The 22,053-nt window shown below is 38.4% G+C and overlaps 1 protein-coding gene across 4 annotated transcripts in view; it reads right to left on the bottom strand.

Annotated features, from left to right (window-relative positions):
* Chd2 (chromodomain helicase DNA binding protein 2) overlaps positions 1-18,647 on the bottom strand; it is a 132,850-nt gene extending 114,203 nt beyond the window's left edge. Inside the window, exons 1-5 of one of the 4 annotated variants that reach the window (XM_040730250.1) lie at positions 18,520-18,647; positions 16,354-16,418; positions 15,726-15,812; positions 8,435-8,493; positions 4-2,881 (exon numbers count right to left, since the gene is read on the bottom strand). The gene's annotated coding sequence lies outside the window, so the exon portion shown is untranslated. The other 3 variants (XM_040730251.1, XM_040730252.1, XM_040730254.1) reach the window with 3 other exon arrangements.
* Positions 18,648-22,053: the final 3,406 nt, after the last annotated feature.

Below are 22,053 nucleotides of genomic sequence, written 5' to 3'. Positions count from 1 at the left end.
TACCTGATCCATGCAGTATGTCCAAAGCAAGACTCCTATCTAGTAGTAGAAAAATACCAGATCCAAAATAATTAAAAATAACGCAAAATCCTCCGTTAAAAAACAAAAAATAAATGAAATAGTCTTCGAATATGTTGACTTGTCAAAAAATAAAGCAATAATTAATACTAAAACAGGTCCGGAAGGTGAAAAAAAAGCCTCATTAGGAGAGCGCACAAAAATGGAGGTGCGCCATGGCTTCTAAGCTGGAAAAAACAACGACCTGGGCTCTCAATACGGCAGCTTCTTCCAACAAGGCACGAAAAAAAAGCTTCTAAAAGCTGCTTTTCCCCCAAAAAAAGGTTCGAATCGACCCCAGTAAGTCACTAGGAGAGGCAGGGGGCTGCGGGGGCCCCCTGAGGCTGCCCGAAAGTTAGGGAAAGTTGCGTAAAGTGAACCGAAGCAGGAGCAAAGCGCGCTCTCTCTAAGGCACAGCCGCCATCTAGAGCCTCCTTCCCAGCTCTGAGAGCTCTGCCTTTGATTGACACTCTCTACATTTACCCCACAACTCAGGTGATGTACCATAGACCCACCCCTTCATCTCCACCAAAAAAAAAAAAAAGAAAAAACTAGATCCTCCATCCAAGGGAGCCTTAAGACCCCCCAACCCCACACCTCCCTGCCCCTCCAGACCACTCCATAAGAGGGAGGGGGAAGGGCTTCTTAACCCCCTCTGGCTCAAGCACCCTTTTTAAGCCAGAGAGAAATGTAATTTGTTCCTTTTGTCTAAAGATCTGCTAAATATTTCAGTCCTTGAGCTAAAATAACTTCCTCCCTGGACAGGAAGTGGTGTTTTATCAAGCCATTTTGAAATAAGGATAATTTTTAGAGACTCTAAAGCTCATCTTAAGTACTAATCTTTTAAAAAATTAGTGCCCCGATGGGTAAAATGGCTTGAAAATAGAAGCAACACCATAAATTAAGCTCAACTCTTGCCTTCTATGTGGTCCCCAAAAACCATCTAAAGACTTAAGTTTAAGGGGGAATTTTCCACCCTAACTGGAAGGGGTAATTTTCTTATAATACTCAAGAGCGCCTCCCTAGTGCTCAGCTGCGGTAGAACAAAACTTAGTACAACCACCCCATCATCAAAATTCTTTAACCCATTATATAACCTTGGAGACGCCACATACCAAAAAATTCTCATACACAAGTATCTTTAACTGATTTGGACAAAATGAGTAACTACAAAATACAAAATACACACCAACCATGGGCACCTTTAAATCAAAAAACTCAACCTCACCTCCAAAACCAAGAGAACCAGTATAACAACTTTCACTCAGATTTCAAATCAAATTCTAAGTATACACTCATATTTCTCAATGACAGGTCACTTACAATAAGCCACATCTAACGTCCAATTATCAAACTTTCAAAGACAAACTCCCTAAAGGTGGAAACACAAGATCTATAGAAACAAAATTACAATTAATTGCACACAAGTAACCAACCATATGTGCCCTAAAAACTCAAAACATTCCTTTACTAAACCCTATAATTTGTCAAAACCATGTCATCATTCTCAATGTGGTAATCCATTTTAGATTCACAACCCAAAGCAATCATATTAAGTCTAAGTAAATGGAAAATCCATAATCAAGTTTCAGTTCTAAAGATATTTTTACATCCAAATAAAAAATCCAACTCATTTTTCAATTCACAAAACATCAACCAACTACTTCAACAAACACTGCATGTGTATTAACCATAGATGTGTATTCTAAGATATTTTACATTTGTTCTTTGTTCTCTATACTGAGAAAACATAATGGTCAGTTGGTCAACAAAACAAATCCCCATTATTCCTTTACATTAGTTACCAAAACTGTTGCTAATATCAATAAATGAAAACCTGGAACTTGACTCCAACCATGGGTAATGTAAAGTATGGTGTAATTCATTTAAACTCCCAACTCTGAAGAAGGAAAGCAAGATTTTTTTTCAAATGTAAATTAGACGACTGTTAAAGACTAAGCTCTTTGGTGTATAACCTTAAGGCCCTACAAATACACATCTAATGTTAGACAATACAAACAACAGTATAACTCAAATATCAGATGAGCATCTTCAAGATGCTTTACTTAAAAAAAAAAACAAGTCAAAGAGACTACTTTCATAAACACAAATTGAGATACTTGGTCTTAGTCTATATAGGCAATAAGTACTTTGTTTTGTAAATCCATTGTAATCTTATGACACTTTCAACATTCCTGTACCCACTGATTCAAATACAAGATGTCTTGAGAAGACCCAAACAAATTTAATGAAATTCATTTAAACCCTACAATAAAAAGCATCAACCAATTGCTTTTTAACCAAAGGGCCACTCCACTAAGCACAGGTTCATTGACACACCTTTGATAAAGCCCACTATTCCATTTTACCAACTTTATTCCATATAATTTAATAAAAAGCAACTGTAAGTCAAGATGTTATTGAGGGGAAATCAACACTGAAGCTTCCACTTAAAAAAAAAATTAAAAAAGGGCCAAACTGAGAAATCTTTAAGTTTTAGATATTTTATTGAAGTTAACATTCCATAAGGTCACTCATGTCGAAATTGTAAGAAATTTCAGGAATACAAACTTCTATTTGAATAAATGTAGCATCTTCTTCAGATGTTAAATTGTACATGTCTTTAGAAAGTAAATCCCACTGTCCATTTGTGTTAGGTAAGAATCGTTCATTTCATGGAATCCACATTAAAAGAACCCTGTGTTGGTTGTATAATATCACAGCATTCTTGCATTAATCCATTTTCCTCAATTCCCCATAGTGGGCTGCCATCTTGATTTCTCAATGGTAAGGTCCATTTGAAACTCTTCAAGCTGACTGGATGCTTCATAAAAAAAATTAAGAAAAAAAACTCTGTTGGAATAACAATCATCTTATTTCTTCAAACAGAAAATTCTACCCAACTTGAATATTCTACCAGACACAAATCTTTAATTCTGCAAAATCTATTTGTTCAAACAGCACTACTGTGATAAATTTAACCTCTCAAAAACAGAATCAATGATACACATTTAGCAGGCTCTCCTGTCACAGATACATTTGTATCCATTAAAAATAGTTGCAGTCAAAGGTCAATTTCTTAAAATCTAACACTGTACATATATGAAAAGATTAAACCAAAGATAGGCTAAATTACAGATACTTTGCATCCTACAATTTCAATGCAAAAAGTTTCCAAGATCCTTCAAGGAAAACTATAAAAAGAATCTTAAAGGTTAAAAAAAAAACAATGGATCATTGCATGGCATTCTTTAGTCTTAAGGATATTAATTTTGTTTAGATAACCCATATAATTTTGTTTAGATGACCTATATAAACAGATAGTTATATATCTGAGAATGCAGAGAATTTGAAGTCACAAGAAAAAAAAATAAAAAAAATTGGAAACACCTGCTTAGCTTACTTGGAATTTGCCACAGAAATGCTAATGCTTTTCAATTATAAACAACTAAAATAAAATTTCATTGTCAAAACATCTCATGTTCCTCCTGGAAAAATTAATTTAAATAATTTGGACTGGAGGTGGATGACATGACAGACTCTGGAGATCCACCATGGAGGCCTCACTCTTCGTGAGGATCAGAGTGGAGATTAGGTGGGGACTGGGGGAGCCTGGTAGGGAAGGATGGGGAGGACAGGGGGGAGAGGTAGCTGGGATTGACATGTGAAACAAACTTGTTTCTAACTTAAAAAAAGGAAAAAAAATAAAGGGGAAAAATTTTGGAGTGGAGGGAGAAATGAGAATCCAAGTGATTTTAGTACTCAAGAAAATTTTTTCCAGTTTTTATGCATGTTTTTCTGGGGGGGGGTGTACATTTAAATAAGTGTAAGTCCATGTGTAGACCTGAGGTTGATACTGATGTTAGTAATGATGCTGAGAAATCATCTTAACTTTATTTGTTGAAGCAGGATCTCTCAGTCAAACCTAGAGCTCATCATCTTGCTAGTCAGTTTCCTCAGGGGACTCATCTCCACCTGGAATTACAGGCAGGTGATGGCTGGGCATTTACTTGGATTTGGGGGTGGGGGACGAGAGTACAAATTCCCAAGCAAGTACTTAAAGGCTGGGCCATTTCCAGAGCCGACAAAGCCATTTTAATCCCTGGTCTGTCTGTTATACAACTTTCCAACTCCATTTGTGGAGTACAATCAGTGACTGACTGGGGAGTAAGAAAAAAAAAATGAGAAGGTATGTTTGCTTCTAGTCTAATTTCCTGTCTCCCTAACTAAAATTAAGGAATGTTCTCTAATACACACTTTACAAAACATACTTAATAAACTAAATAAAAGGCAGTGTAGCCCCCTATTAAAAAGTGATTCTTTACAGGAGTATTACTCCTTTAAAGGTCTGTCACAGCATCAGTAACAATCATCAAATCTACATATTCCTAACCACTGGGTCATCTCTTGTAAACTTAGGAAATTTCCCAAAGCCTTCCTCTTAAAATAATTCCTTCTATTCCAATGACAATGAAATACTACCTGCCTTCTTTTCTTAAAATTAGGAAATGATTGTGTACAGTTGGATATGCCTTTACTTCTAGTACTTGTGAGTCAGAAGAGCAAGAGGACCTCTGAATCTGAGACTAACCTGATTTACTGGGGAGTTCAGGGTCACCGAGGCTACATAGTTAATTAGACCCTGTCTCTAAATGAAAAACAAGAGTAACTGTAGGGGCTGGAAGGATGTTTCAATGGTTAAAAACACTTGTTGCACTTCCAGGACCCAGGTTTGATTACCAGCACCCACATATCAGCTCATAACTCTAGCTCCACTCTCAGGGGTACAATTCCTTGATGCCTCCTACAGGACCGGGCTTGCATGTAGTACACAACATGCAGGCAAAAATCAATACACATTAAAAATATTTTTAATTTAAAAATGGTGGTAAATTATGTCAGCTTAGTTTATTATAAACCAGATAAAATGCATGGTCAGGTGCTACATGAACCAGCGACATAATCTTGGACAAACTGACAATAACAATGTGTTTACTACAAAATTATAGTCATTTCAGGAGCTACAGAGTGGTACATTAAGACTCGAGGCTATCTTTCTGCCACTGGATAGTAAAATTCACTTCTAACACAATACTTGAGAGGAAAAAAAGAAAAAGCATAGTATGGCTCAGAAGAATTCACTAATTCCTGAGCTTGAGCACCAACACCATATAAAACTGGGCATAGTGGTAGTACGTGCCTGTAATCTCAGCATTTGGAAGATAAAGGGAAAAACCAGACATTCAAGGTCATCCTTGGCTATAAAAACCTTAAAAACAAAACGAAGAAAAGGCCAGATATGGTGGATTCCACACAAAATCCCAGTACTCAGGAGAGACTGAGGCAGTCTGCTATGAGTTTGAGGCTGGAATAGGCTAGTCTCAAAATAACAAAAACCTACTGACAGTATCATTTGAAAACTACTCAAAAACTGCACTCCCATAGTTGTCATGTCATCAAGTGATGTATTTCAAATTTTTCAAAAAATTTAAAATCACTATAAGAGAAAACAGTCAACTTTGTCAATCCGTGGTCAATATGGACTCATACAAAGCCCATGATCCAAAGCCAAAAGCAAGAATTTTGTTTCATAAAGCATCAGAGCTAATAAATGGTATGAAGGGTTAAGAAGTAATCCATTTATGTTCATAAAGTTTCAAATACTAGCAAAAACAAAATTTTTGCTTAACAAAAAAATAGGAATCAAATATAAGCACTTCAGCATGAAAATGTTAAAATCCACAGCTTCTCAACGCATGATCCTAGTGACTGCTGCTATGGCACTACTGAAGACGACAACTTGAGTCGACCTCAGTAAAGGCTGACTATCATCGCCCTACATCATAGCAATAACGCTATGAGGGTCTCAAACTGAAGAGGCAGAACACTTTCTATTTCAGTAATAAGGGTATCACTGAAAACACACCCAATCGTAGAGTCAATTACTTAAGAACAGTTTTGCCTTTAGTAATATTGGGGAAAATATTTTAATATAGCATAGTTACTAATGATCAACTACTCATTCTACAGTCAACTGTTAATACAGACATACTAAATAGTATACCTTTGATCTAGAATTCTACCCTCACTCAGACAAGACCGGGAGCCTTTGTCTCATATGTAAGATTTAAACTTAACATTGGTATTTTCTAGTTTGTACTTCCCCTAAGTATGTGTTTATTCCCTGTGCAAATCTAAGCTTTTGTCAACATGGTAATCATTAAGTTATCTCCTGAAATCCAACTAGTAGAAATAGTCATACATTAAGAACAGAAAACTGTGTGGTTATCTTCAAATTCTTCCAAATTAGTTATGAAGATATACTTCATGAACTAAAATGCAAGCCACTGACTCATAGGAGTCTAAGTAGGGTTCTCCTGAAATAAAGAAAGCAGTTCTTTACTTCTATTTCAACTAGCTTTACCTTTTTTTTCTTGACAGTCTACCCAGTATAGAAGCCTCAGTCTGAGACCAAGAACGACCTTGAAGATCTGACTCCTGTCCTCCCAAGTGCTAGAGGATTTACAGGCCTCTGCACCATGCCTATCTTATCTTTACCAGTTTTTAATAGCAAGGAAAAACGTATGGAGTAGAAAGTGTGGATCTTAAACAAGATAGGTATAAAAGCTAACAGTACAATTATTTCAAAAAGACTCCCCAATCTTCATCAATGAAAGGATGAGGTCAAATATGATAAAGCAAAAGTCATCTTTTCTGTGGCTTTACAATCTAACTACATAACCAAGACACAGAGACTGGGTATGGGAGGATTGTACATTTACTTTTAATTTTTATTTTGTCAAAATTTTAGCTATCGAGCACACTTACAGTATTTTACATTAATAACACTTATGGGGTTTTGTTTTGTTGTTTTCGAGATTGGGTTTCTCTGTAGCTTTGGAGCCTATCCTGGCACTCTGTTGACCAGACTGGCCTCAAACTCAGAAATCAGCCTGCCTCTGCCTCCAGTGCTGGGATTAAAGGCGTACACTACCACTGCCCAGCTTAACATTTGGTTTTTCTCTCTTTTTTTTTTTTTGGTTTTTTTTTTTTTCGAGACAGGGTTTCTCTGTGGCTTTGGAGGCTGTCCTGGAACTCACTTTGTAGACCAGGCTGGCCTTGAACTCACAGAGATCCGCCTGCCTCTGCCTCCCGAGTGCTGGGATTAAAGGCGTGCGCCACCAACGCCCGGCTGTTTTTTTTCTCATTATGTATTGAGGTTTTTTTGGTTTTGTTTTTAACATTCATGTTTTAATGATGAATTTCACTTTGCCTTTCATTAGACCCAAAGCATTAGTTGATAATGTTTAATAAAAGCTACACTAACACAATAAATGAACAAATTTTACTGAATAGGTATGATGTGTCAGGAAACTAATCTCTAAGTGTAATCAAACAAGAAACTAGTACATTAAGCAAATGTTGGGTCTACTCACTCTCCCTCAGGAAAAAAAGAAAACCTTGTTTTTACAGGTCTTATCAGCCATTGCAGTCTCAAGTAGCAATAATGGCAAAGAGTCACTCAGAATCTAGATTCCCAAATATTTTACTCCTATCAAACAACTAGTAGACAATTATCTTAAATGTTTGCTACCAATGAATAAATTCTTTTGGCAGTTCATTCAAAATGATTTTATACTCTTCCCCACTACTTGTTAGGTTTGGATTTAGAAAAACTATTCACAGTAGTGGTAAATATAACACATATCAAATAGCAATTTCTATATCAATAAGGGAAATTTTTCAATCTTGAAGTTTAATTTCAGAGTTAATTTATCATAACCAATTGCAACTGGAAATCAATTAAAATTATATTCTATTGTAAAGAGACAACCAAAGGGCTTCTAAATTCTATTAGAAGTAGCACAGACCCTAAAACCACAGTCTGTTTTCTTTGGAGACCAGACTGTAAACACCCTAAGGTATGAATCTAATTCACTACAAGTATTCTCAGCTGTGAAACTGTAATATGAAAGCAACCAGGATTACAGGTATACTGGAGAGGGGGAAAATGCTTTCCAAACTCAAGGGACACCAAATCCAGGATGTGGGAACCATGTTCAAATGGGTTTCTTGGTCTTAATGTTTTAATTTTGACCCCATTGTGATGGCAAATCTTTAATCCCAGAACTCAGGAAGCTGAGGCAGGCAGATCTCTTAGTTCCAAGTTAGCCTAATCTACATAATGAATTCCAAGTCCACCAAGGATAAGCAGTCAAATGAAACCATGTCTCTAGAATAAGCTTCACATCTAACGATTCATTATGTGGAGTTTCCTATACTGTTTACAGCCTTGATAAAGTTTACAACTCCAAATCAGTAACTTAAAATTCCTAGTGACACTTAAAGAAAACCCAATGAGTAGATTAAGACTTACTAAATGATTCAACAATGTCTATGGTATAGGTCTTTCATTCCATCTGGGGATCCACATTTCTGCAAAAGACAGAATAGATTTTATTAAATTCTATGACTACATCCCAACTGCAATTCTAAGGAACCAACAGACCAAGAAATACAGTTTATAAATGAATTAATCCAAACAAAAGACAGGAAAATTGTGACAAGATTAGATTTGGTAGTACAGGAGGTGACTTCTAGAACAAGCTGCTAAAATTACAAGCCTAGGTCTTAGTCCAAGAACTCCAAAGGAGTAATTATTGAGGTCCTTTGTGAATTCGATTGCATATCCAGAGATAGAGAAAGTACAAGTTAACAGTACAGAATCAATCCGTATTCTGACCTCCTGTCTAATAACTTTTAAGTTTTTCAAAGAAAAGCTTTACTGCGTATCTCCAAGATCATTGTATCCCTATTACCGTATTACATCATGTTTATCATATGCTAGAATCAACATAATATAATCATGTACATAATATTTCTAAATACAATGTTACTTTAGCCATCATTTCAAATTATCATCAACTGTACTATTTGACTAACACTAATTCCTTAAGACTTATTTTTAAAACTTTTTATGTTTATGTGTATGTTATGTGCATATCTGTACAAGTCCAGAAGAGGGCATTGGATATTCTGGAGCTGGAATTACAAGAAGCATGAGTGCTGAAAACCACACTAGGTAGGTCCCCTCCAAGAGTAGTACAGGTTCTTAAATGCAGAGCCATTTCTCCAACACTAACACTAATTCTTATATATGCAATTGATTTATCAGGACTTCTCATTAGTTACTGGCATAAATTCCTCATAACTAAATATGGGAAATACCTACATCTCAAATACTTTCTCAAATAAGGATGGATGGGTTTTCATTTGCCTTGGTTTTGTATGACTATAATTATCATAAAGTAAGAGAGGAGTTCTGTTGGAGCTCAGGACTCTACAAGCCTGGTCCTAAACCCCACTGCTGAGAGTCTCCTAACAAAGGATAGGTGCCAAAAGCCCAGTTCTACATTCTTGGCAGCTATTACACTTTCCTCCCTTCAAGTTGCCAGCAGTTCAAATTCCTGCCTGCCTAAGCACTTAGCCTTTGACCATACTTGGACACAAACCCAGCTTATGGTGGCCTAGTCAATCACCCCTTGCCTACAACTTATAAAATCTCCACTTTAGTTTGGAGAATGACTTCTCAGGCATCATGAACCTGCCTGGTAAGCTGCTTTTTGCTCAATATACCTGATGTTATACCTTTCCAATTTGGATTGATCTGGCTTACTGAGGAGGGGGAGCAGAAAAACTATTAAGAGGTATAACTAAGTGGTATAGCACTTAACATATGGGAAACCCTCTACTTTCAGACAAAAATAAGCAAAAATGCTGTTTGAAAGTTACCGCCATCTCAGGACTCAGGGAGTTGAACCAGGAAGATCATGAGTTCAATTGCAGCAACTTAAGACTTTTTTTTAAAGAAGCAAAAAACAAAAAACGCTTAAGTTTAAGACTAAGCTATCAAACTAACTTCCTAAGAGTTGTTTGCAAGTGCCCTATTTATGTATCAAATCTAAATTCATTTTTATAAAACATAATCAAGATATAGCAAGGATCTGTTTAAAAGTTACTATTTGATACTAAATACCTTCAAAAGAAAACAAAGCAAAGCAATAATCTTACAATTGCTAAACCTCTAGAGTAATCTACCTTAAAAATAAGAGGTTTTTTGAGCAAAGTCAAATCTTAACACAGGAGGAAACTAAACGGACTCAGGAAGAGATGCTGGTCAGTGACAGAAAGAAGGTTCCCAGCATACAGGGTCCTTGGTTCTAACTAATATCATAAAAAGTAAACAATAAACTGACTTAGGGTCCTTTACAGGGGTAGAAACTGTCTAAGAACTCTTGGTTTAAAAAAAATTGTTTCAAAGATTTCTAAGAGAAATCCCTCATAGTGCTTTTGTAGTATGATTAAGTGACACACCAGCCTAAGAAATGTTTAGGTTCTGAAACCACCAAAAAGGGGTCTTTGATCTCACTTTACATCAGAGTGAAATTATTAGCATTGATGAAATCCACCAGAGGTTCTCCTTTCCCAAAGTTGAAGTATGCAGTATTTTTGTCACCCTTCAAAATGGGATGAGGGTCCAGTTCAGTTTAAGAACAGCAGTCTGATTTTCTTCAAATTCCTATCTGTCTCACATATTTTAAAATGTACTTTGTGACCTAAAACTAGACCTTAGGGAATATAAGCATATAATGCTGGCCCTTTGACAGTAAAAGTCAAGAACACTTTGTTGCTTCTTAAATCCCTTAAACACTTAAACTGTAACATTAAAATCTAAGAACAGAGAACTCTAAGAAAATGTTTACAAAGATAGGATAGTCAGAGGCATTTGTGTACTATGATAATCAAAAGGTTCCTCCTGGTAAGTCCCAAGAAAAAACTAAACAAAGACATTAATTAACATTTCATTAAAAAACTGCTTTTAAGGTTCTGGAGAGTTGGCTCAGTGATTAGGAGCAATGACTGCTCTTCCAGAGGACCTGGGTTCAATTCCCAGCACCCACAAGACAGCTCACAGCTGTCTGTAACTACAAATCTGACACCTTCACACAGGCATACATGCCCAGAAAAACATGAATGCAAATAAAATAACTTATAAAAAAAAGAAAGCTGTCGCCGGGCGGTGGTGGCGCACGCCTTTAATCCCAGCACTCGGGAGGCAGAGGCAGGTAGATCTCTGTGAGTTCGAGGCCAGGCTGGACCGACAGCCTGCAAAACAATACAGAGAAACCCTGTCTCGTAAAAAAAGAAAAAAAAAAGAAAGAAAGAAAAAAGAAAGCTGCTTTAAAATAAATCATAAAGGTAGGCACGAGCCGGGCGGTGGTGGCACATGCCTTTATTTCCAGCACTTGGGAGGCAGAGGCAGGTGAATCTCTGTGAGTTCGAGGTCAGTCTGGTCTACAAGAGCTAGTTCCAGGACAACCTCCAAAGCCACAGAGAAACCCTGTGACGAAAAATCAAAAAAAAAAAAAAAAAAAAAGTAGGCACGATGGTTGATACCTAAGAACTAAGGAAATTATCTCAAAAAAAGAAAAATACACAAACATAAAGCATATATTTTTAAACCACCTTGATAATCTGAATTAAAAGGATTATGATTACTGGTACACATTAACCATTTATTTCTTGTGGCTGAAGAGGTGGCTCAGTAGTTAAGGTACTTGTTGCTATCAGAGAAAACAGAGGTTTGGTCCCCATTACCCATACGTTGGCTCACAACCATCATTAACTGCAGTTCCGGATAATCCAACCTCTTATGACCTCTGAGTACACTAGGCATGCACACAGTGTAAATATATACATGCAAGCAGAATACTCAATAAAAATTTTAAATCTTTAAATCTTTCACAAGGTGAAAGAAGCCTACTCAAGTTATCCTCTGACCTGCAAATTTGCAAACAGAAATAAACTAAATATAATTAATAAGTTTAAGCTAAAAAAATTTCTTGAAGCACAGACTTATAAAGCTTTATTGGATAATGTATAAACACTAACATCAGAAATGCCTTTTAAAAAGAACCAGGTCACCCCTCAAAAAAAAAGAAAAAAAAGAAATGTGGTACCACACCCTTTAATCCCAGCACTCAGGAGGGGAGGCAGAAGCAGGTGGGTCTCTGTGAGTTCAGGTCAGTCTATCTACAGAGTGAGTTCCAGGACAGCCAGGGCTGTTTCACAAAGGAGCCTTGTCTCAAAACAAAAACAAAAACATGTACAGACACACACACACACACACCAGGTCACCTATCACAAAAGATAGGTAATATTCTTTTTTTTTTTGGTTTTTCAAGACAGGGTTTCTCTGTAACTTTGGAGGCTGTCCTGGAACTAGCTCTTGTAGACCAGGCTGGCCTCGAACTCACAGAGATCCGCCTGCCTCTGCCTCCCAAGTGCTGGGATTAAAGGTGTGCGCCACCAACACCCAGCGATAGGTAATATTCTTAAATATAGGGTATCATGTGATGGCTAGCATGTTAATCCCAGCATTTTCAAAGCTAAAGCAGAATCACTACTATATTACCTTACATTCAAGGGCTGTCTGTGCTACACAGTAAGATCCTGTTTCAAAAATATGCCACCAAAATGGCTCAGGACGGTGGTGGCCCAGGCCTTTAATCCCAGCACTCCAGAGGCAGAAGCAATTCCATCCTCTGTGAGTTCAAGGCCAGCCTGGTCTACAGAGCAAGTTCCATGACAGCCAGGGCTACACAAAGAAACCCTGTCATGAGGGGTAGAAAAAAAAAAAAGATGGCTCAGAGCTTAACTGTGCTTTGATGCCAAGTATGCCAATCCGAATGGAAGATCTAATTCCTAAGGGCTGCCCCTGGCCCCCATGTTCACAAAAGTACATAAATGCAATTTTTTTAAATTAAAAGGCTGGGGATAAGCCGGGCGTTGGTGGCGCATGCCTTTAATCCCAGCACTCGGGAGGCAGAGGCAGGCGGATCTCTGTGAGTTCGAGACCAGCCTGGACTAACTACCAAGTGAGTTCCGGGACAGCCTCCAAAGCCACAGAGAAACCCTGTCTCGAAAAACCAAAAAAAAAAAAGGCTGGGGATATAGTTCAGTGACTTTTTCCACCATGTACAAGGACATGTTAACAAAGGAAACAAAAATGCAAAACAAGCAAAAACATTAAAACTGTTAATTATAGCAAAAATAGCCAATTTATGAATAAACTTTGAATTCATCCTAGAAGGGGAACAAATTCATGAGATGAAATTATTTACCTTTGAAATGCAGAAATATTTTTATTTAAAATAATTATTTCTATTAAAAAGAATAAAGCATGGAAGACAATCTACAAATAATCTTACTTATTATAATCATGGTCAGCTGTAAACATGAAAATACAGTCATCTTTAAATATATTTACTAAACTAGAAAAAAATTTAAATGCTTTCATAGAAGAATTCTAAATCTTCACTGCTTCAAGATAGCTTCTCTGAGGCAAGGGCAAATAGCTTATGACCTTGAACATCTGATAAGCCAGCCTCTACTTCCTAAGGGCTAGACTCCAGATGTACACAAGCAACCAGTGTGGTGCAGTACTCGGGACGGAAGCCAGGGCTTTGTGCATGCTAGGAAAGCCCTCTACCAAAAGAGTCACATCCTCAGGCTCAATTTCATACTTCATTACATTTCCAGTATCTGCATTTACACTGAATATTTTGGAATACATAAAAATTTAAACAACTGTCCTGTTCTATTGTTCTAATAATTTTACAACAGAAATAATACTCATTATGCAAAAGAAAGAAAAAGAAAAAGATAGTCCTCGGGAGATGAAATCTATAAACTCTAAACCCTTCACACAAATTAAAAGATTCAAGACTCCAGAATAAAGGTCAAGATTATATAGCCTATTTATATTATGGGTGGAGCACCCTGGTTGCTGAATCATCACATACATCTGATTCAATAATGTCACAGAAGAAACATAAACTAATTAGTTAAAAACCCAAATTTTTAGATAGTCAAGAAACTGGTCAGAAAACTGAAAGTTATTGAAAATTTACATTATAATTACCTACGTCATATACTCAAAACTATAAATGTAGTGTCATGATCCAAAAACACAGCTTCTTTTAATCTTTTGGCATATTAACTCTAAAGTTAGGAAAACATTAAGTATGTTCCAACATAAACACAATTAGATATGAGATTTAAGAATTAAAGAATTTGTTCTTAACTAGAAAATGCTTGACAAAAAACTTACCTTGGCTATATAACAAAGCATATGGTATATACTAAGGTATATACCTTAGTATATACTATATACCTTAGTAGATCACATAATCCCATCTGCTTAATCTAGTATCTGACAACTGCCCTCATGTACCAGTAAATTTTTCTGTTAGTTAAATAACTATTCACGCACTGAACAGAAGCACTATCATAAAGATAATAATGGATGTTCTTCATGAACTAACCTCTTATCTTGGCCTCTGAAAGGCTAGGAATTAATTTAGCAACTACTACATCACTTATTAAAGTGAAAAAAGCTTAAAATTCATTTCATTTAAAATTTCTAACCTTAAGCTATTCGCTTTTTACCTCAGATAAGGCCATTAGGAACATATCGTCTATTTAGACTTAGCTTCTGAAAGCATCATACAAAACACTTCATCCTCAAGTTCCAAAACAGTATTCAACAAATGCCAACTCCACATTCTATCTGTGGCAATGGGAAATCCTTATTTTAACATCTGTTATAGGAATGTAAGACTAAAGATACGTTTGTGTATATTCTATCATTGAAAGATTTTTAAAAGTCTATAATTTCCTTGTGTACACAATAATACAAACTTAAACAACCTTCAAAGATACTTAAGCTAACACAAAGACAATAAAATTAGTCTATTACTCTGTTACCTATTTGAATCAAAACAAGGTGACCATAGATTTCCAAGATATAAATAAATGTGCACTCATTTCAATTAGTTCTTGGGTTGTTTTGTTTTATTTCCCAAGGCATCACTTTATTATTACATATTTTCTCTGGCCAATCACTTAAAAATTATCATTGAACATTATTTCTGGATTCAAGCTTATATGGACAGATTTATTTCTTTACATTACAATAGTAGTCACACTTTCTTTATTCACTTTAATGTTCACATATTAAGGCATTAAACCAAAAGCCTTTTGTCCTTGAAATTATTTCTTTTAGGTTCAAGAATCAATTACCAAAATACAGATAGAGCAGTGTACTCATAGTTTGCAATAAATCAATTTTTGTACTTATTTAAAGAACAAGCTACTAAAAATGAGTATTTTAACCATTTAATAACAAAGACATCAAAGATTGTTTTTAGCTTTTGAAATACAGTTCTTTCAAAAAGCAAGGGAACAATAATTATAAAATTTTAGGGCACTGTTGCATGACAGGAGTGGGAAAGGAGCTAAATAATGTCTTTCAGACTGTAAAAACAGAACTGATTTAACACAGCATATTTAACCATCACGAAAAGGCGAGCGCCATTTTATTGAGAACAAATGTCTTACTACTGGATATAACTATGCATTGATATAAATTATACGTAAATCCACTGTTAATAGTTAACACAAAAGTGCTTTGGTTAAAGGTAAAAGAGTAGGATATTTTGTCATTTTTTATATAAACAGTTCATTTGTTTCAGTGACAAACTTTAGTGATATTTTTCTACCCAAATGTTAGAAGATATTCAAATATGATAGATAAAAGAACTTACTTGCTATATAAAATATGGAATTTCCCAAGGGTTCTCCTTTATTCTTAAAGATAAAACTCTATTATCTCAGTCTTCAAAATGGCACACCTTTTGGAAAAAACAAATATATTCTAAAAAACTTACTGATGAGGCAATCAGTAACAACTAAAAACATTTTAAAACTTTATACAGAACAATAACTATAATCGATGCTTAAAGCTAACTTTTCAAATATTGCTCTCTAAAATCTATTTAGTTTACATTACAAACTATTCAAATTTCTTAATAAATTTCTTTAAATACTCAAAATGTTAAAATAATTTGCATGGTTATCTTAAAGAGCTGAAAGGGAGAAAAACATCTTTGGTCCATGTCTGACTACAAAAGCTTGTTACCAAAATTAAACAAAGCTTTAAAAGGCTAGCAGTATTTTAAGGTATACAAAGGTACACTACATTATATTACAATAGCTATACGAATATTCTTTTAATCACTCAATAAAAGGAGCGATTTAAATTTCAGATATATTCATTCATAATCACTTTAAAATCATAAACATTAACTGAATGCTAGAAATAAGTTATCAAAAAAGCAAAACAAAAACCTAACTGGTTAATTTATATTCAAGTAATAAATTTACCAATCTTACCTGAGATAAAAGCTGTATTTATTCAAAATCATCAGCAATCACACTAATATAATCTTGTAAGTTACCTTTAAAAAAAAGAAAAATGATTTAAGTGTTTTGATTTTTTAAATTTTCTTGGCTAAAGACTGGATGTGATAAAAGAAGAAAAATACTCCAATGACAAGATTCAAGTACAAATTTAAAAGCTGGGTGACACAACCTGCACCTTTATGACTGCAGTAATTTCTTATCTTTAATGTCTATCAGTCTTTGTTTTCTCATTTGGAATTGTACTGAAAAATACTAGGCATTAAAACATTGGAATCCCTAATACAGAAAATTCAAATGACTATCAATTTGCTTTCCTTTTTCCCTTTTAAAAATAAACAAAGGAAAACTTGGCAATGTTTAGAAAATGCCATCATTATAAATTTTGCTTTACCATCTATAAATACCTCTTACAGTTATGAGCATTAAAAATCAACTCCTCCAAGAGAAAAATAGTGAACTTAAAATGGCCACTGGTTACTTTAAATTTTAAACTACAAGGTATTTGATCTCACCAAATGGGATATTAGTTTTGTCTTTTAAGCAGATCTAAAACTTGTGGTATCTATGACCTTCATTCAATTCCATACCAGAGTCCGGAATATTCTGTCTTTCTACGACTAAATTTATCATGAAAGACATTAAACTGCCAGTTATTTTTACATTTTACCATTCAAAAAGTATTCTGAAGAATTACGATTTCCCAATCTCTTTAAAACCACTTTCAGTGACAAAACATTTCAAAGCATTGTTTGAAAAAAACAAAATTGGCACCTGAATTCTGTGAAACCAAGGTATGCGCAACTGAGATACCGTGCACTACCTATAAAAGGTATTCCAACTGTTTTTACTGGAAACACCCTATGAAATATGGTCCGACGAACCGTAACCTCTGGTTTTAGATGGACTACGTAAGTCTCCCCAACACTGTCTTTACGCAGTTCTTCGCCTAGGGCTCCGTAGAAGACAAATATATTCAAAAATACACAAGGGTCTATGCTTTCCTAGCCTGTTTTTCCAACAATTAAACCTGAATTATCTCACGTATCTTTAAAAGACTATGCCCATTTTCGTTAGAACTGTTTTTTCAGCAATGTTCCGTTTTGAAGTACATCTCGACTTTATGCATGCAACAAATATGGCCCCTCTACATCGCCCATCACGGACAGTCCTACTTCTCTATTTACACTATGTAAAGTAACTTCCCGAAGAACTGTACTATTACGATATTCCTTTATAAAACTTTTTCCACCGCGGTTTGTAATAGTATACATTCTCTTCATAAAAAATTAGAGAAAATTTAACTTTTAAAGGGTAGGAACTGACTCGATTACGTTTCAACACTCAGGTGTGAGAAGTTACTGATAACTGCTCTTTCCGCTCATTTAAAAGAAAGTATTCAACAGTATAGTTACGTTCAAATATCAGGATGTCAAATGGTCTTGGCAAAAACACTTGGTTAAAATAAGCAGTATTCATCAAACGTCATCACCCAGTACCGTAATTATCAAATCTACTTCCATTAAACTGCCTTGTTGCCGTCGTCATTTTTGAAATACCAGAGGCACTCCAGTAACTTGCCTTTTGTAAAAGACAACAAACGTCACAGACGTTTACCAAGCTGTAAGAAGATACCTCTGCATCGAGAAAACTAACAGCCGTTTTCAAAAACAGCTCGGAAAGAGTTAAAAGCCAACACCCAACAGGGATGGGGGGAAAAGACAAGTTTTATTATGGTTTAACCGAAGTGAGAGGTTCCATTGTTCTTTCAAATCCGACCCCGAAGACCGGTGCCCACCTCACCGGAAAAGATTTTTAAGAAACCGTCTGCGGAGGATCGTTGTTATCTCACACTAAGTAGCAAAATAACTCACCGGAGCAGGCCGGAGCTCCACGGCGCGGCCGCCGCCCTCTCCCCGCAGGCTCGGAACGGCAGCGCGAAGCCCGACCGGGTGTGCAGAGGGAACGCGGTGCCCGACCCACTGCACGGGTGGCTTCCTCCGGCCCTCGGCGGCAGCGCCCGGGGCTGAGTGTGGAGAGCCGGCTACCACCCCGCCACCCCTCCCGCTCGCGCTCAAGGACGTCGGGCTTTTCTTCCCAAGGACAAAGGACAATAAAGGGAGCAGGGGAGCAACTCACCGAATCGAAGCGCGGTCGCCAGCGCCATCGGCTCGCTCTTCCTCGCATCCCCGGGACGGGACGCCCGCCGCAGCCTCCCGCCCACGGCACCGGCCGCCTCCCGGCCGCGCACACGGCCAGCACCGCCGCTACCGCAGCGGAGCCACGGGCGTCGCGGGCCCGGCCTTCCCGGGCTCCCGTGCCGAGGGCTCCCGCACCCGCGCGCGGCCGCCTCGCCTCAGCCTCGGCCTCCTGGCTGCCCCGAGCCCTCCGGGACGCCCGGGCGCTACTCTCAGCGCAGTAGCGAGCCCTTGGGCCGCGGCGGGCCGCCTGACAGATCGGGTTGCTGCTGCCTCTCCGGCCATCTTGTGCCGTGTGTGGTGTCTCTCCCGTCTCCTCGCTCGGCTTTACTCCCTCCTCCTCCTCCCCCCACCCGCCCCACACACCACACAACATGGCCTCTTCGCTGCGGCGGTGGCTGCGGCGGCGGCAGGAGCTCCGCGGCGTTCCAGCTCGCTCCCCTCCCCCAACCTCCCGCCTGCAGCGCCGGGACCCCCAATGCGCACGCGCGCCACCATCCGCCCGCCTTGGCTATTGGCTGAGCCAGCTTCCTGCCATCGCTTCCCGAGCGGCCTCACGCACTCTGGTTGGTGCATCCCTCCCGCCCCGACAGCAGCTTCCAACAGACTATTGGTCAGTTCTGATCCCACCTCTTCCACCTTTTCAGCGACAATAGGACTGTTGTGATGCCAATCATGTTACGTGGGCGTTTCGGCCGAGAAGTCCCTGCCTGCGATTGGCAGAGGATGAAACCTTTGGGGTTGCTGGAGAGACGTGGCGTTCAGCTCCGCAGTGCGGACTCTTCGTAGCTAGCTAATTCTTGTGTTTGTGGTACAGGCTAAGCAAAGGCTGGGGTCGTTGAAAGCTTAGGCTTCGCTATTTCTGACTTGAGATTGGTTTTGGTCTTCAGAGAAGGAGGGAGGGGTGAACCATAAATGACATGATTGACAATATAAACAAAGATCGTGTGCATCCTGCACTTTTAGGCAACCAGCCATATCCTTAGGATTTTTTTTCCCCCTAAGCAACCAGAACTACCTTCAGGTCACACACAGGAGCCGTGATTTCATGATCTGCACATTCCCTAACCTATGACCCTTTATTTGAGGTAATCTATTACCATACCCCGTGTCCTGAGGCCTCAACAACCCAGGCTCATCATACTTTTGATGAACTGGATTCCTCACTTTGGGGCAGTGTTTGTTGAAGTGGTAGTTTAAATGTGAACAACCACACCTGCCTGTCCAACTTTCCCTCAGAGAATTACACTAAAACAAATTTTCATTTCCTCTCAGGAAACTCAATTTTTTCCATCTCTTCTTCCCACTTCTGCCTGAAAACAACTTTAGGCAGAACACAAGTGAACCTCTAAACTGTCCCCCAACAGCTAAGGCAAGAAAAGTTGTTCTCTATCAGTAGTGACATTTACAAATGTTTCTTTTAGCAAGGGACCAGGGGGAAAGAAAAGTTTCCATGAAAGAGAAAAAACATTTTGACAAGGGTTGGAATGAGAGGGACAACTTCAGAGCCTCTTGAGACTTTGTTGGTCAGTTAAATACGTTGAGCATAGACACAAGAAGTAGTTCTAACCGCCCCCCCTTTTAAATTTGAGAGATTGAGATGGGGTCTTTCTACACCTATGTAAGCACGTGTGTGTTCGTGTGTGCAGGTGCATCGAGGATAGCAGCATACGTGTGGGGGTCAGAGGACAGCATACGGGAGTCAGTTCTCTGCTCCTGCAGTCATCATGCTGGTCGTCAAGGCACCTTCGCTAACTGAGCCATCTGCCTGGCTCCTCTAGCCTCTTCTTTTCTTAAACATCACAAACTGGGACTGGAGAGACGGTTCAGTGATTAAGATCTCATGTACTGCGCTTCCAGGGGACCTAAGTTCACAGTTTCCAGCACCTACATCAGGTGGCTCACAGATACCAGAGACTCCAGCTCCAGCCTGTGTCCTCACAGAGCACGTGATCATCACATGCCTATACCCCCACATAGACACACGTGAACACTTAATTTTTAAATTAATAGCAATAAAATCTCCCACCACCACCCACTACAAAAAAATAAAATCTTATAAAAGAAAAATCACACAAAAAATTATTTTAAAAAGGAATAAAAATCACATACTGAGGCTGAAGAGATGGCTTAGCAGTCAAGGGAATCTCTGTTCTTGCAGAGGACCTGGGTTCAGTTCCCAGCACCCACACGGCAGCTCACACCATCTGTAACCCCAGTTCCAGAGGATCCAATGGCCTCATCTGACCTCCACATACATGGTGACATTCCTGCACATAAAATAAAAATAAAGAAATCTTTTTACATTTTTTAAAGGACAGGAAGATAGGAAGGAGATATATGATTGATAGGTAGGTACATGATAGGAAAAATGACAAGGAAAAAAGCACTAGGCAGGTGTAATGACACAACCGTATGGTCTCAGATACTTGGGAGACTGTTATGGGAGAATCCATTTAAACCCAGCAGTTCAAGTCCATCCTGGGCAACATAGCAAGGACCTATCTGAAAAGACCCAGTAGGTGACTCGATTTAATGTAGTGGAAGCTACTTAGGTAAGAGCAAACAGAGCAGGACTTCCCACAGGCCTCCCTCCCGGCTTCTCTGATGCCTTACTCCAACCGTTTTCTCCTCTGGTAGCTAGTGAAGAAACAGCAGGCTAGCAACATGGCTTTTCTCCCTGCATCCCACCTTCTACAACACTCTGCTTCGTGAGCATGAGCAGTCTCCTTTAGATTGTCAATCCAGTTCCTCTCCAGGATGACGGTTTTCAATTCCAGTGTTCTGAAATTCCGTCCCCAGTGTCTGCCTCGACTCTTTGTAGTTATGGAGCATGGCTTTCCTACCAGCTCTGCCTTCGCCACCATGTGTCTCCTGAGGATTCTTTACCTGGCTTTCTGTTTTTCCGTTTGTTATTGTTTTTAATTATGTATATGTGTATATATCTGTGGCTGTTTTTAATTATGTGTATCTATGTATGCCTGTGGGTTGGTATATGCAAGTGCCCACAGTGGACAAAGGTATCAGATCCACCTGGAGCAAGATTTATGGGCAGTTATAAACTACCTGATGTGGGTGCTGGGGGCCCAATATGGATCCTCAGGAAGACATCAGTATATACTCTTAACCACTGAGCCTCCCCTCTCTGTCTCTCCCTGTCTCTCTGTCTCTGTCTCTCTGTCTCTGTCTCTCTCTGTCTCTCTGTCTCTCTCTCTGTCTCTGTCTCTCTCTGTCTCTCCCTGTCTCTCTGTCTCTGTCTCTGTCTCTGTCTCTCTCTGTCTCTCTGTCTCTCTCTCTCTCTCTCTGTCTCTCTGTCTCTCTCTCCCTCTCTCTCCCGTTTTTACTTTGTTAGCCATCTTCATTTCTTTGGCTCAGGGTACATCACACACAGGCTTGAAACACATATATATGCCGAGTACCATGAGGTTGTAGATGACATGGACCAGAGATACTGGTTACCTGTTCTTACAGAGAA

The sequence above is a fragment of the Mesocricetus auratus genome, unplaced genomic scaffold (genome assembly GCF_017639785.1).
Source record: "Mesocricetus auratus isolate SY011 unplaced genomic scaffold, BCM_Maur_2.0 Super-Scaffold_4256, whole genome shotgun sequence".
Classification (NCBI taxonomy): Eukaryota; Metazoa; Chordata; class Mammalia; order Rodentia; family Cricetidae; genus Mesocricetus; species Mesocricetus auratus.
This window is presented reverse-complemented; position numbering and strand designations above follow the sequence as displayed.